Source organism: Dreissena polymorpha, chromosome 13 (genome assembly GCF_020536995.1).
Source record: "Dreissena polymorpha isolate Duluth1 chromosome 13, UMN_Dpol_1.0, whole genome shotgun sequence".
NCBI classification, from domain to species: Eukaryota; Metazoa; Mollusca; class Bivalvia; order Myida; family Dreissenidae; genus Dreissena; species Dreissena polymorpha.
The window spans coordinates 19,942,846-19,959,044 of record NC_068367.1 but is presented as its reverse complement, the minus strand read 5'-3'; the positions used below and the strand labels follow the sequence as shown (position 1 = coordinate 19,959,044).

The window sequence follows — 16,199 nt, the reverse complement described above, 5'->3', positions numbered from 1 at the left end:
ATTCACAATTAAAAAAGCATTCAACTTTATACAGCAACACTTCAATAATTGCAAACGTTCGGTGGAATTGCACATACAATGACAAATGGTGTTGTACATGGCAAATGCGTTTTTAAGTACTCGAAGCGTATGTCAATTATGACTTCTTTCAACATCCATTGTTTAATACGTCGTCCTTCTTGTGTTCGTGCGCCAAGAATGCATTCGTCGCAAGAGGCTGTTAGTATGCGTTTGTTTTAAATCGATGACATGTTGACATCAAGTGAGAACCGATAAGCCAACTAACGCACAGAGGACAGGCCATATTCTCTTTAAAAAGTGTAAGCTTGCATTTGGGTCGTGCTTTTTGAAAAGGGGGTTTAATGCATGTGCGTAAAGAAGCGTCCAAGATTAGCCTGTGCAGTCCGCACAGTCTAATCAGGGACGACACTTTCCGTTTTGATGATTTGTCGTTAAAAGAAAGTATATTCTTAGCAAAAATTGAGTTTAGGCGGAAAGTGTTGTTCCTGATAAGCCTGTGCGGACTGCAAAGGCTAATCTAGGACGACACTTTACCCACATGCATTAAACCCCCTTTTCACAGGGCGCGGCTCATTTAGATCCTGATTGTAGTGAAATATACGGGCACACATTAACCATTATTCACTATAATATTGTGGATAAGCAACATGTCTATTTAAATGTGTGTAAAAAATCACGTGATACGTGTACTTTCGTGTACATCTGTATACCGAAATGGGACCGTTTATTACCTTTCCGCTATCCAACATTGATATACAAGTGTGCTTACAAATAACGTTAAGAAACAAATGTTTAATACACAAGTAAGACCCGAAGGAGTAAACCTGTTTTGATAAGGTTTTCGATGTTTGGAGCATAATTTTAGAACGCACTAAACATCATTAGAATAGTATTCTGAGCAATTGTGATGATGATTGGGCAATACAGTGGCCAGATTTTGAGTTAATTTGACCCTGTGACTTAGACCTTGATAACACATTAATCAATCCATATATCATCGGGACAGATGTTTTCAGCAACAAGTTTCATAAAGATTGGGAAAAATGTTTAACCTTGCCTGTTTACAAGCCTTTATCTTTAATTTGGATAATAAGAAACACTCAATCACGAGTCAAATGAAACATGCATTGTGATCCCACATTTCCCAATGTCGAACATGACGGGCACATCATTGGGGCAAATGTAAAGACCAAGTTCATGAAGTTTGGGAAATATATATGACTTCTATAGCGTTCACAAGTATTTGGTATTTTGAAACCTGACCCTAATTTTTAACCCCACTAATCAAGCTTTGAACTCGGCTGATATATCATTATGATCCATCGTGGCCCAGTTTCGATGTCGCTAGCACCCGATTGTATAAACAGTTAAACCGGCGGTTAACCACATACCGGCGGTTAAAAGTCGGTAACTTGTTGGTAACTGGGGGCCGTTTCATCAATAATTACGTATTTTTATACGATCGTAAATTATGTATCGAGATTAATGTAGTCGTTTACGATTTTACATAAACTCCGTTTCATCAACGAAATCGTAAATGCAACATACATAAAATACGACTACTTAAATATACGTATTTTGTAACCGAAAAAAATAGTGACACAGTCTGAAAAATTGCATGACGTAATTTTCGCGCGTTCTGTCAGCTAAGGCAAACATCGCACAAAAAAACATACTCCTATAAATATGAGGTCGAATTACGTCTAATTATTTGGACTAACAAAAACAATGCTAGTTGTGAATCGAAACAAAAACAAACACTGGAAAACGACGTGTAGACCGGTGTGGAAGGCTACCGATTGCTGTTTGGCCGACACTCTCCTTCCGTTACTTAACGCAAAAAGAAGTTATTTTGGATGGAGACGGTTGAAATGTGAGTTGAGAACTTGTTGGTTATGAATGAAGACAGCTGAAATAATTCGCGTTCAGGATAAATCTGAACACGAATTATTTCAGCCAAGTGTCTGCCAAAGCAAAAATCATCAAAAGACTCTAAGGCGGCAATTGATATTGACAAGAATGAAGATTTTTTGCTTATTTTCTTTATCCATGAATAAAAATGTATTGGTAAGATTACTTGTTTTGTTCTTTCTATGCAGAAATGTGACTGTGGTGTAGATCAATTAACAGTTTCATAATATAATTTAATAGAGACCAATCAGAATTCAGGCTGACAATAACAAGACATCATGGATTGAAAGTTTGTCATGTCAGCATTTTTGTGTTCAATTATCAAATATTTTATTTCAATAAGGTATTAGATTCACATGACACAACATGTTTAGTAATCACAAATGTCATATCATTGAGAATGCTATTTGTTTGTCTATTATATAGGGGATATATGTTGGATTCGGTGGATCATCGTTTTTAATTCACGAGTGATCATAGACAATGATATTTTCACAAGTGGCGCAGCCACGAGTGAAAATATATATTTTCTCTGATCACGAGTGAATTAAAATCAATATTTCACCAAATCCAACAAATTTTCTTTTTATTTTATGCTTTTTTCGCAGTTTATATACATTGTTAAAGAGTTTTACTTAAGAATGTCGTTGGGATTATGTCGTCATTTTGTCAAATAAATGACGTCATTTCACATTAAGCAATGAAAAGTATCGATAATTCTCACTGATAATTTTCATTGTTTGAAATAGTGAAATTATCCGTTTTAATCCACCGATATATCTCTATAAACCACCGGAAAGCATTAAATAAATATCATTGTCCACAATAATTTATTATAGTGTTGATTCACAAGATGTAAATAATCAACATTGATTTATATTGCTTTCTCTGCAAAACTGTGTTACATGTAAAGATCACAAATGCAGTTTTCATTTCTTTGTTTTTCCAGAAAAGAAAATGTTATTACTGGCTGAAGGACCAAAATTGAATGGACAGAGAACACGGTTGACAAAACTCAAACAGAAGTTGTGTCACTCAGCTACATTAAAACATAAAACTGAAGGCAGAAGCAACAACTAGTAATTATTTATTTTTTGTATAGATTATAGTAAAGCTGACTGCTAATTATTTCCTACAATGAAAATGTAACAATTTATGTTTTCAATTTAAAGCTGGGCTGTTTTCGAAGAAAACCCAAGGTATTGTCATAGCCAGCGTGTCGTGTCGTCCGTGTCATGCTCAGTCCTTAACATTTTGTCAATGCATTGAACTTTGGCCATAAAATCAAAGTGCTTCCACCTATAACTTTGAAACTTCATATGCAGCTCCACCTTGACGAGTTCTACACGCCTCACCCATATTTGGGTCACTAGGTCAAAGGTGAAGGACCTTATAATAATTCTGACAAGCTTTTATTCGTTAAAAAATGCACCCGTAGCCGAGCGTTCACACCTGTTATGCGGTGCTCTTGTTTTTCATTGTACTCTGTTTTATGGGGATAAAGTATTGCTGCATTTTTTCATTTAACTTTATTACCGGTAACCTATTTACCAGGGTATGAACTTGTGTGTCAAGGTATTTTTTATTTAATTCTTTCGACATCCATGTACTTAAAAAAGAAATTGGAATGTAGAGCATTAGTGTCACACACAAATGTTGAGTTTAAGTTCAGAAAGCTAGGTTAATTTTGCAATACAAAAACCAACTTTCAGAAACAAAACCAGGTCATGTAGGCATGCTAACTTATTATGACCATAGTGTCATATGTTGTGTATTTAATATTTAGTTCTGTTAAATGTATAAACTAGTAAATTTATCTGCTTGCAGCAACATGTGAAGAATGAAGCAACAGCGTAATAAAACTCGGGAGGAGATGTTGATGGCGTCAAGGGAAAGATATGCCATTCAGAGGGACATAAGCAATAATCATGAGGAACTGGTTTCTTTTTAAAAAAATGAAATTCTAAATTGCTCAATTGTTTCTGGAACTTTTAATTGATTTTACATGTGATGGTGTTCAGTGAGCCCATGAAACTTATTATTACACATACTATCATGTAAGATATAAATTGTCATATGAATTATAATACCATGCCCAGTTAATATATTTTACTTCCTGATTAATAATAAATATTTGTGAATGTCTTTGTGTTTTATTCATTGAAAACTAGTGTAATAGCAACTGTTATCAAATACCATAAACATTATTATCATAAACATTTCAATAAAAATACAAAAAAAATGCACAGGTAAACAACATTTTAACGGTAGATGACTAAATAATTGAACAGAGACTCATAAAGGGGTAAAGTTTAGTAAATACATTCGGAAACAATCTAATATATTGGAAAACTTCTATTTTTTTATGACAATAATATCCATATTTATAGACAGCACACTTATTATTATAAAGTACCGTTACATTTACAAGCCCACTTTTTATGCCCCCCTTCAAAGAAGAGGGGGTATATTGTTTTGCTTGGTCGGTCTGTCCACCAGATGGTTTCCGGATGATAGATAACTCAAGAAATCTTAGGACATAGGATCATGAAACTTCATAGGTAGATTAATCATGACTGGCAGATGACCCCTATTGATTGTCAGGTCACTAAGTCAAAGGTCAAGGTCACAGTGAGTTGAAACAGTAAAATGATTTCCAGATGATGAATTAAGAATGCTTACGCCTAGGATCATGAAACTTCATAGGTACATTGATCATGACTTGCAGATGACCCCTATTGATTTTCAGGTCACTAGGTCAAATGTCAAGGTCACGGTGACTCAAAATAGTAAAATGGTTTCCGGATGGTAACTCAAGAATGCCAACAGCTAGGATTATGAAACTTCGTAGGTACATTGATCATGTCTGGCAGATGACTCCTATTGATTTTCAGGTCACTAAGTCAAAGGTCAAGTTCACAGTGACAAAAAACGTATTCACACAATGACTGCCACTACAACTGACAGCCCAAATGGGGGGCATGCATGTTTTACTAACAGCCCTTGTTTTAATGTGGCTTTGAGAATGTTCATTACAGAGAACACCTTTTAGAGCGAAAGTCAGTGGGTAAAATATCACTTGAATAATTGTTAATGGGGAAAAGTACCTTGAGTATATGATCTTTTCTGGAGCTCAGATAACTGTTCAATATTCAAGGGACCTTTTCCAGTTTTGGTAAATTGACTAAATTAAAAAAAATAAGTTTAAGATTCGCAACATTTGTTGTAGTTATGATATTTGTGAGGAAACAGTAATACTGAACATTTACCATGCTCTAAAATATCCATTATATGCAACTTTTGACGATTTAAAAACTTGAAAATTTTAAAGCGTTGCAACTATCTGCTGCAACACTTGACGATTGAATAATTTGTAGAGTTCTGTTGTTGTCGTAATATTTTGTGACACGATAAGGATTGCTTATATAAAGTGTAAAATACATCACTCATTGTATCAACATGGACGGACAAGTGGTCTTAGTGTGAGGCTTTTATTTCAGGGGTCAGTGGTTTGAGCCCTGTAGGAGTTACTTTTTATCTTTCTTTAATTGTATTCTTTTTTTACTGGAGCTTTTTAGATCCAGTGTTTACATGTATCAATATAAAAGCGTTTAATGAAAAACTTGAATATCTGCCAAAATTTAGGAAAAGTTCCCTTTAAAATAAATATTAAATCAAGCACTTGGTAATACCTAACACATGACTTTTTTTATTGGTCCTCAGAACATTGACATTTTTTTCTTTCACAAACCTATAACCTTGAGTAAATATTAGACAAATTATGCATACACAATTATAAAACATGCAAACATCAGCTGTTGTAACTATTGTGTCTAGACGACCAGGAATACCAATCCTTCCAAATCAGCTATGACACAACTTTACGCCATTTGGCTGAGTAGTGTAGCTCTGCCTATTCAGAGAAGACTCGAGCCATCTATCACTTTATAACATTTATAACTATAAATTTTTAACACATTTTATGAAACAGTTTGATCAGCTGCTGCCTCTTATCACATGCTGCTCAATGTACTGGTGTGTTGTTCATAACTTCCGGTTCCATCACATTTCCAACCAATTCCTCTATCAGTGGAACGTTTGAATTCAGACACAGGTTATGCAGGGGCATGTACACAGTTGATATTTCACAGCACTTATTGGACTTGAAAGGCCAACATCCACCAGTGGCATGCAGATATCTAAACAAATATCAAAAGTATTTCTTTAACATAGACATTTGTCTAAGTGACTAAATTGTCCTGATACCATTGACATTAATTTAATTTCAAATATAAATTATATATAATATATAGCCTACAAAACACTTTATTTGTGCCTGTATTCACTATTAATGCACAATATCATTTAAATGCACTAGTAAACAATATTTCATACAGAGAGTCTGAGGATAAGCAAAATGAATTTTTAAGATTTAAAATAAAATGAATAAATCATCAGTTTATTTAAACGGACATTTTGTTATGAAACATGATATTTACACATGCAAACAACCCTCAGTTATTATAAAAGTTAATTTACATATAAATTCTAAAATTTGATTATTAAAGTTGTACGTTATCAAGCTTTAAAAGTTACGTTTGATTTAAGACACTGTCAGAAAGAGATTGGCACTAATACTTCATTTAAATACTGTGTGGTAAGTTGATCTCGCACTAATAAGACTTATATTTCACAACCTATATAATATGTTTCCAATCTCGTGATTTCAACACTCCAAATGCCCTTTCTACTACCCACCCTCTACATAGATGGTCATTGTAGGCCTGTTCCGCAGAATGGGAGGGATGAGGTTAAGGGGTCATCAGGTTAGTCCTTAACGGATACCCACTATCTCCCAGCAGATGACCCTCATGATTGGTGCTCAGATATTGCTGTAAATTGAAATATTTTATTGGGCAGTTGCTTTGTCTTTGATAAAACAGCAGTCCACAGTTAATATTGTTAGATTAAGGTAGAAAAGCATCTCAATAATTTTCACAAAACTAGCTTAAGTATTATCAAATCACTATATTTTAGTTACCTTACCTAGATGAAATAATGTAACTTAAGACAATATTTAAAGATAATACTGATAGCTGCATTGGCTAATACATAAAAGAACAAAAGCTTGATCACACAGTGCTAATGGTGCTTATTGTGGTAGTTAATGATTTTTGCGCATGTACGTAACTAATGATTATTAGATGTCAAAGATGATAAGCATTACGCTTATTTCAACCTTTTATGGTATTTATCTGCTTTTATACCAAATTTAATGATAAGGTAATGAATCATAATACTGTATTTACATTTACCTCATGCTGGCGTCAGCAACAGCCTGCACATTAATGGCATGGAATCCTCAGTAAACATCTCCCTTGGCAATATGCAATATGCCAAAATCTATAAAAAAAATAAAAGTTTATTAACATGAAAGTGCTCATCATTTCATGTTCACATTACCAACACAAAAAGGAGGAATGAAGAAAAGGGAGTAAATAAATAAAAAAGCCCCATCAATATGCACGAAATAAATTTTTTGGATGGGGGGTGCATATTTATAGCACTGCAGAATTGAATTTGACAAATAAATAAATTGTAATCAAATGGAAACAATATAGAAATAATTAAGGTAATTGTTCTGCAATTATTAAAGACATAAGGTACAATTTACTTTACTCACGCTCGATTGGTTATTCACAGCTTGGGTACTACTTACATGTACCCCCGGTATCATTAAGCATACTTGCATGTACCTCGGGTAAGGTTTATATACTTAAACGTACCCGGTCCTTATTAGACTGTACCGGAGTTGTATTATTGCCCAAAATTCGATGTGGTACAGTGCACTACAGATAAATGTAAAGCCATATTGTTTATCTAAATTAAACTTACCTTTTGAAAAAACTGCATCAATATGCTTTTTGAGTATAAATTTCGATGATATAAAGACTATTTGAGAAAAAAAATGACATTAATGTGAACATAATTAAAAAAATTAAGCCTACAACAACCCATTTAGCATTAAATTTCCGGCTATATTAAAGTATATTAACTGTAACAGGGTTAGCTCTACATGTAAGTATACTTAAAGAGTACCCGGGGTACAGGTAAGTAGTATCCGAGCTGACAATGACCAATCGAACAACATTGTAATCAAATGAGAACAATATAGAAACAATTAAGGTGATTTTTCTACAATTATTAAATACATAAGGTACCATTACTCAGCATCTACTTAACTCACCAATACAATAACTTGTTTAAAAATAGCAAACACAAACAATATCATGATGTCATATTCATTTTCATGATCACGATGTTATAATCAACAATTTCGAGGTAAAGTATTGTTCAGTCATAACATTTGGAAGTAGAACAACTACAAGTTCAACATTAGCGGGTGGGGTAAATCAGTCTGCACTTAAAGTCATCGATTAGTACACGTCGACACAAAATAGAATGAGTTTAACATAAAGTCATTTGTAAAGAAACACAACAATAAATGCTTAAACTAATAACGGTAATCATCGAATGCTTTTATTAAGAAAAGATACAACAATAACTTATTCTTCAACCATTTTGCAAAATCCGAGTTGTCAAATGCTAAGTAAACAAAGGGCAACTACTCTCAAGTTTTTGGGTTAAATGCTACTTATTAGCTATTTGAAAATAAATACAATTTTATAATTATACTTGTTTAAATCAATGATTTCTTCGCCTTATTTACATACCTAAGCGACGGAATGAAAGGGATGAGCTCGCCGGCAAGTTGGTGCTATGTCTTCCCCGATCAAAACCAACAATCGCTCTATTCCGCCCTTACTTAGACGATATATCGAAGCAATGTTCTCATCTCTTAGGTTTTCGAGAACAATCTCTCCATTAAAAGCCTTGACATTGGTAATTGTTCGTCTCCTGCCATCTTGGATGACAAAAACGACCGCCATTACGTTAATTTACGGGTGCCCTTACCCAGTCGTATATTTATGTATGAAATTTATGTAATTTTAATTTACGATTTGCTTGATGAAACACGATTTCATTGAAACATCGTAATTTATGTAAATCGTAATTTACAACTAGTCGTAAATCGTTGATGAAACGGCTCCCTGGTCGGTAAGCGTTTGTATAAAATTGGGTAAGTTATACCGATCGGTTAAAACCCAGTTAAAACATACCTTGCTTCCCTAGGTGGGTAAGTACAAGTAACCGAGAGGAAGCTTACACAAAATGGCTGCGGCGCGCGACATTATAAAAGCTAACCATCGACGATCTTCACAATTTCGACGAGTAAACAACAAATTGCAGCGACTGACACATTATTTGACTTAATTTACAGGGCAATACGATTTCCGACTTCGGACGACGAATTTAAGGACGCACAGAACGTGTTTCTTATATTATGTTATAGGTATGCAGTGTGTGATCCGATGCATCAATGGCGCCCATGTTAAAATCATTTCTCCGAGAACAGGGAACAACAAAAGTACAAACAAAAAACAAAACACGTTCGAACTAGTATCTTACCTTTAATAATCCTTTAAAATCCATAAATAAAATCATTTAATTCAATAATTGACGAGTTTGCATCTAGGGTCTTTGATAATTATTTAAGCATAGTTAAATAAAGACCCTTATGCCATCATATCATTATATTCAAATGATAACTTAATAAACTTTCTTCTTCGTCACACGCTACGTCATGTACTCTATGTACATTACTGCTGTTAAAATGAATCGGAGCAGTTAATCAAATGTGTCGTGCTCTGAGAAAAATGGGCATAATGCATGTGCTTAAAGTGTCGTCCCATATTAGCCTGTGCAGTTCGCACAGGCTAATCAGGGACGACGCTTTCCGCTTTTATGACATTTATTGTTAAAATGAAGTCCCTTCTTAGCAAAAATCAATTTTTGGCGGAAAGTGACGTCCCTAATTAGCCTGTGCGAACTTAACAAGCTAATCTGGGACGACACTTTACGCACATGCATTATGTCCAGTTTTCTCAGAACACGACACAAATAATAGCCGTTGGTGAACTCGGTTGCATTTGCAGATTTCTGCATACAAAGATATATTTAAACTTGAACAATGTTTTACTTGTCTATAGTAAATCCCTAATTGTACAAGAAAGTAAGTAAGTTTATTGTAAACATAAGCCAAATTAGAAGAATAGTCTAGCATGTTACGACGACCATGTATAATTTTTATGTTACATCTAGAACAACTAGAAGAATAGACGTCTTTGTAAGCACTTTCTTGCAGTTTGGAAGCACCAGGGATTCCGCTAAATCATGCAAAGCCCGACATCATTATCAATTTGTCCCTGGTCATTTTGATGAACTCATAGTTAAAATTTACACTTTATTTTATTGTGAATTCATTTGTAAATGAATTTGATAAAAAAAAAATACAAGTCGCTGTTTATAAGCGTGACACTTCGCGCGAAAATTTTGTCATTAGAAAATGCATTGTGGGAATGTTTTGGTTAAAGTTACCGGTGGTTAAATTCCACTATGCGCGGTTAGGTTACTTTGAGGTATATCGTGTTTATACAATCGAGTTACCTTGAAGGTTACTATACCTGAATAACCGCAAACTTACCAAGGTTGGAATGTTACCGAGCGGTAACTTTAACCAGCGTTTATACAATCGGGTGCAGATCTACGATTATAAAAAACGTTCCTACCCAGTTTCAAAAAGATTAGGCAATACATTGTACCACTAGTTGTCCCAGGCTTTGTTTTTAATTCGATCAAGTGACCTTTTTTTACCATTTATGACCCAGTTGGCTTCGATATTAATTGATAAAATTTGGCAAGTTTCATCAAGATTGGGCCTCTGTATATTCACAAACCATTTCAATTATTTGATAGTGACCTATATTTTGACCGCATGCGACCCAGTTTCGAACTCAGACAAGATATTATTGGGAAAATTGTTTCTGAGAAAGTTTCAAGAAGATTGGGCAACACAATAGTATTCAAACGATGTTATTATAGCCATATAAGGAAAAATAACCCGCTCTGGTGGCGATGTTATTCAACAGACCTGAACAAAGCTTCATTATGATTAAGCAATATGACTTTTAGTGTTACCGACTTTTTCTTTAAGTTGACATAGTGACCTAGTTTTTGACCCCGCGTTACACAGTTTAAAAAACAAGGGGGCCTGAAAGGCCCAAAGTCGCTCACCTGAGATTCAAAGGAACTGATCTATTCTGTGCAGCCCAAGATGTCATTAGAACAAATGTTCTAACCAACTTTCATGGCTAGTGAACACCCTGGAAGCCACGTTTTTCAACAGACCAGAACCATTTCCATACACATCCAAGACATCATTTAAACAAAGATTCTGACAAAGTTTCATTAAGATTCATGAAGCCATATAAGGACAAATGCCCCCGCCCCCTGGTGGCCATGTTTTTCAAGCAAATGGAACCATTTTCGAACTTGTCAGAGATATCATTGGGACAAATCTTCTGACAAAGTGTCATGATAATCGGACAATAAATGTGGCTTCTAGAGTGTTAACAAAGTTTTACTATTATAGCTATATAAGGCAAATGCAACGAACCCTTGGCAGCCATGTTTTTCCATCAACCGGAACCATTTTCGAACTCATCCCAGATATCATTGGGACAAATTGTCTGGCCAAGTTTCATGATGATCGGACAATAAATGTGGCCTATAGAGTGTTAATAATGTTTAACTAACGCAATATATATCCATATTAGGAAAAATGCCCCGCCCCCTGGTGGCCATGTTTTTAAAGCAACCGAAACTATTTTCGAACTCATCCAAGATATCCATGGGACAAATCTTCTGACCAAGTTTCAAGAAGATCGCAAAATTAATGTGGCCTCTAGAGTGTTAACAAGGTTTTATAATAACCATTTAAGGAAAAATGCCCCGCCCCCTGGCGGCCATGATTTTCAACCACCTGGCATCATTTTCGAACTCGTCCAAGATGTTATTAGGATGAATCTTCTGACCAAGTTCCATGAAAATCAGACAATAAATGTGACCTCTAGAGTGTTAACAAGATTTTACTAAAGCCATATATAGCCATATAAGGAAAAATGCCCCGCCCCTTGGCAGCCATGTTTTTAAAGCAAACGTAGCCATTTTCGAACTCATCCAAGATATTATTCAGACCAATCTTGTGACCAAATTCCATGAAGATTGGATTAAAAATGTGGCCTCTAAAGAGTTAACAGGGCAAATGTTGACACCGCACAACGGACGACGGACAAAAGGCGATCACAAAAGCTCACCATGAGCACATTGTGCTCAGGTGAGCTAAAAATGTTCTAACCAAGTTTCATGAAGAGTGGGCAATACATGTGGTCTCTAGCGTTTACAACTTAAATATTGAAGACGCACAAAGGTCAAACGGTTATCCGAAAAGTTCCACATGAAAACGTTTTGCTCAGGTGAGCTAAAAAGGCGTGACCATCAATTATTAATGAAAACAGGACAGAGTCAATATAATTATAACATATTTTAAAACATATGGATGATATGAGCTATACTTAAATGTCAAACCGAACATGCATTTACAACAAATGATGACTTTATTACACATACATATATTAATGATTTTGTTTGCAGGACTAGGACCATATATTTTATATGATATCGTCCTTTTTATTGTCATCAACAATTCGAACGCAACATAGCGCGGATTGGTCTTACCGATAATGACGGAATGTATGCAATATCTTTCGCGTGTAGATGTAACGGCTTCGTGTATGATTTGCCTTCCACTGCGGACTGAAAATTCGTCGAGTACATTCTATTTTTCGTCTTAATACTTTATGGTGAAGTCCAATAAAGCTGCATGCGCCCTTGTATTATTCATTCAAATTTGTATTTGTAGATTTCATGGATAGTAATGTAATTCGTCGAGTGCATTCTATTATCGTCTAAATACTTAATGTTGAAGTCCAATAAAACTGCATGTGTCCTTGTATTATTCATTCAAATGCTTATTTGTAGATTTCATGGATAGTCATGTGGCGCTATTGTTTTTGTTGCATGCACATGATTCAATTTAGAATTTCAAATTAAGGTAAAGCTTGTGACGTGGATTCCTTACATATTTAGATGTTCAAGTGAATTTCACTTGTGGCTGCTCGGATTGTTAACATTTAAATTATCTAATCACTCGTGAATTCAAATGGATAATTTACCGAATCCAACAAATACACAAGGGACAAAATTGTCACAAAACCAGGTTTTCATTGTGAAAAAAAAATCTGATAAAGGGAGAAAACTCAAACTGAACTTTTGAAATGAACAAACAAAATTAACCCCCTTTGTAAGTTTGTTTTTAAAAAAAATCTATTTTTAGTCGTGGCGACCTTGACATTAGAGATATTGACGTGATTCTTTCGTGCGACACACCGTCCCATTATGGTGAACAAATGTAGCAAATGATTTTAAAATCTCACAATGAATGACATAGTTATGGCCAGTACAAGCTCATTTATGGCCATTTTTGACCTTTGAACTCAAAGTGTGACCTTGACCTTGGAGATATCGACGCAATTATTTCGCGCGACACACCGTCCAATGATGGTGAACAAATGTGCCAAATGATTTTAAAATCTGACAATGAACGACATAGTTATGGCCCGGACAAGCTTGTTCCGCCCGCCCGCCAGCCAGCCCGCCAGCCCACCAGCCAGCCAGCCAGCCCGCCCGCATTCGCCAATCTAATAACCAGTTTTTTCCTTCGGAAAACCTGGTTAAAAAAGAATATCCACTATATATTATTGACATTTTATCTGGCATAATAATACGGCATACTCATAATACCGCTTGGTTCCAAAAAAAAGCGTATTTCCATTATGAGAGCATGGAACGACAACTCGGCGTGGATATTGTATGTGAGAGAATGGAATGACAACTCGGCGTGGAAATTGTGAGAGAATGGAATGACAACTCAGCGTGGAGATTGTAAGTGAGAGCATGGAACGACAACTCGGCGTGGAGATTGTAAGTGAGAGCATGGAATGACAACTCGGCGTGGAGATTGTAAGTGAGAGAATGGAATGACAACTCGGCGTGGAGATTGTATGTGAGAGAATGGAATGACAACTCGGCGTGGAGATTGTAAGTGAGAGAATGGAATGACAACTCGGCGTGGAGATTGTAAGTGAGAGAATGGAATGACAACTCGGCGTGGAGATTGTAAGTGAGAGAATGGAATGACAACTCGGCGTGGAGATTGTATGTGAGAGAATGGAATGACAACTCGGCGTGGAGATTGTATGTGAGAGAATGGAATGACAACTCGGCGTGGAGATTGTAAGTGAGAGAATGGAATGACAACTCGGCGTGGAGATTGTAAGTGAGAGAATGGAATGACAACTCGGCGTGGAGATTGTAAGTGAGAGAATGGAATGACAACTCGGCGTGGAGATTGTATGTGAGAGAATGGAATGACAACTCGGCGTGGAGATTGTATGTGAGAGAATGGAATGACAACTCGGCGTGGAGATTGTATGTGATAGAATGGAATGACAACTCGGCGTGGAGAATTAAGTGAGAGAATGGAATGACAACTCGGCGTGGAGATTGTATGTGAGAGAATGGAATGACAACTCGGCGTGGAGATTGTATGTGAGAGAATGGAATGACAACTCGGCATGGAGATTGTATGTGAGAGCATGGAACGACAACTCGGCGTGGAGATTGTATGTGAGAGAATGGAATGACAACTCGGCGTGGAGATTGTATGTGAGAGAATGGAATGACAACTCGGCGTGGAGATTGCATGTGAGAGCATGGAACGACAACTCGGCGTGGAGATTGTATGTTAGAGAATGGAATGACAACTTGGCGTGGAGATTGTATGTGAGAGAATGGAATGACAACTCGACGTGGAGAATTAAGTGAGAGAATGGAATGACAACTCGGCGTGGAGATTGTCTGTGAGAGAATGGAATGACAACTCGGCGTGGAAATTGTATGTGAGAGCATGGAACGACAACTCGGCGTGGAGATTGAATGTGAGAGCATGGAACGACAACTCTGCGTGGAGATCGAGATGGTATAAGCAGTTAGATGATTGATGATAATTAATGATTATTAATGCATGCCGACCTTATACAAATGTCGTTGGTAAAAATTGAAATCGCTAAGTGAATGCATAATTGCATAAATGTATACTTGTATTGATATAATCAAATAGAATACCGTGTTTGCTTTCCGTCTTCCTGTTTTTATGTGCGCACTACCGGTTTATAGTTTTTTATTGTGCATATCAGCAGCCATTGAAATGCTTTCTTCATTTGCCTGTTAGAGAATGATTTGCATCATAGCATGCTCATAATGGATAAAACTTGTGTATATTACACCTTTCTGTTGTGTTTAACTTTTACCAGAATTCGCGTCGCCGTAACAACTACTTGTCGCCAAATTTCTACGCACATAGTTTGGTTAATAAGATCACTTTTTAGCTTTTGTTAGCCTTATTCGTTTTGCTATCAAAAACAAAATACAAACGTTCCATGAATTATGCAACCCAGTGACACAAACTGAAATTTAATTTAATGATGCTCAATGTTTATGAAAATAATTCAGTATGTATATATGTTGTTTGTTATGATCAAAACTTAAGCATGCACATGTATATGAATCATTTGTTCTTGTTTTATATTCATTAGTATGAGGTTCAAAATGCATGTTTTTTAATTGCAGGAACCTAGAGAAACTAAAACATATGTACAATTGGCTTGTACTAGAGGAAACTGATGCATTTACAAACAGTCTGTACGGAAGTAAATTAAAACATTACCCTCCTTATCCTCTTCCTCCTCAACTTAAAACTACCATCAACCTTGTGACCCTGCTCATCTTCACCAAAGTCATCCCACCCTCATAATCCCCAACACCAACATCACCATGGTCGTCGTCTTAATCATCATCGTCTTAATCATCATAATCATCATCATCAACAATCATAATCATCACCAATCATCATAATGTTAATCATCATCATCATCAGCAGCAGCAGCAAAAACAACATCAAAATAAACATAATCATCATCATCATCATCTTAATCATCATCAGCAACAACAAAAACAGCAGGATAAACTGTAAACATCATGTTCATCAGCATCATCATTATCATCAAGAGTAAAACAGTTTCAAGAATACATCAAAAGCTTGCAACAAAACAGTAATGACCTTATAATTGGCATGCATCAATAACTTACTTACTGCTGGGATGTTTCTGAGGTAATTATGTTTTCAC

At 35.8% G+C, this 16,199-nt stretch overlaps 2 long non-coding RNA genes across 3 annotated transcripts; one reads left to right on the top strand and one right to left on the bottom strand.

The window, feature by feature from the left end:
* The first annotated feature begins 1,471 nt into the window (after positions 1–1,471).
* LOC127856045 (uncharacterized) lies at positions 1,472–4,008 on the top strand. Its single transcript, XR_008037828.1, has 3 exons — positions 1,472–1,894; positions 2,882–3,011; positions 3,760–4,008. It is a non-coding gene; the product is annotated as an uncharacterized LOC127856045 (long non-coding RNA).
* Positions 4,009–4,717: 709 nt separating this feature from the next.
* On the bottom strand, positions 4,718–8,584 carry LOC127856216 (uncharacterized). Of its 2 annotated transcripts, XR_008037906.1 has the most exons (4): positions 7,248–8,584; positions 6,691–6,824; positions 5,342–6,131; positions 4,718–5,229 (listed from the first exon to the last, which is right to left on the bottom strand). It is a non-coding gene; the product is annotated as an uncharacterized LOC127856216 (long non-coding RNA). The 2 variants fall into 2 exon arrangements; XR_008037905.1 differs by having other exon boundaries at positions 4,718–6,131; positions 7,248–8,572.
* Positions 8,585–16,199: the final 7,615 nt, after the last annotated feature.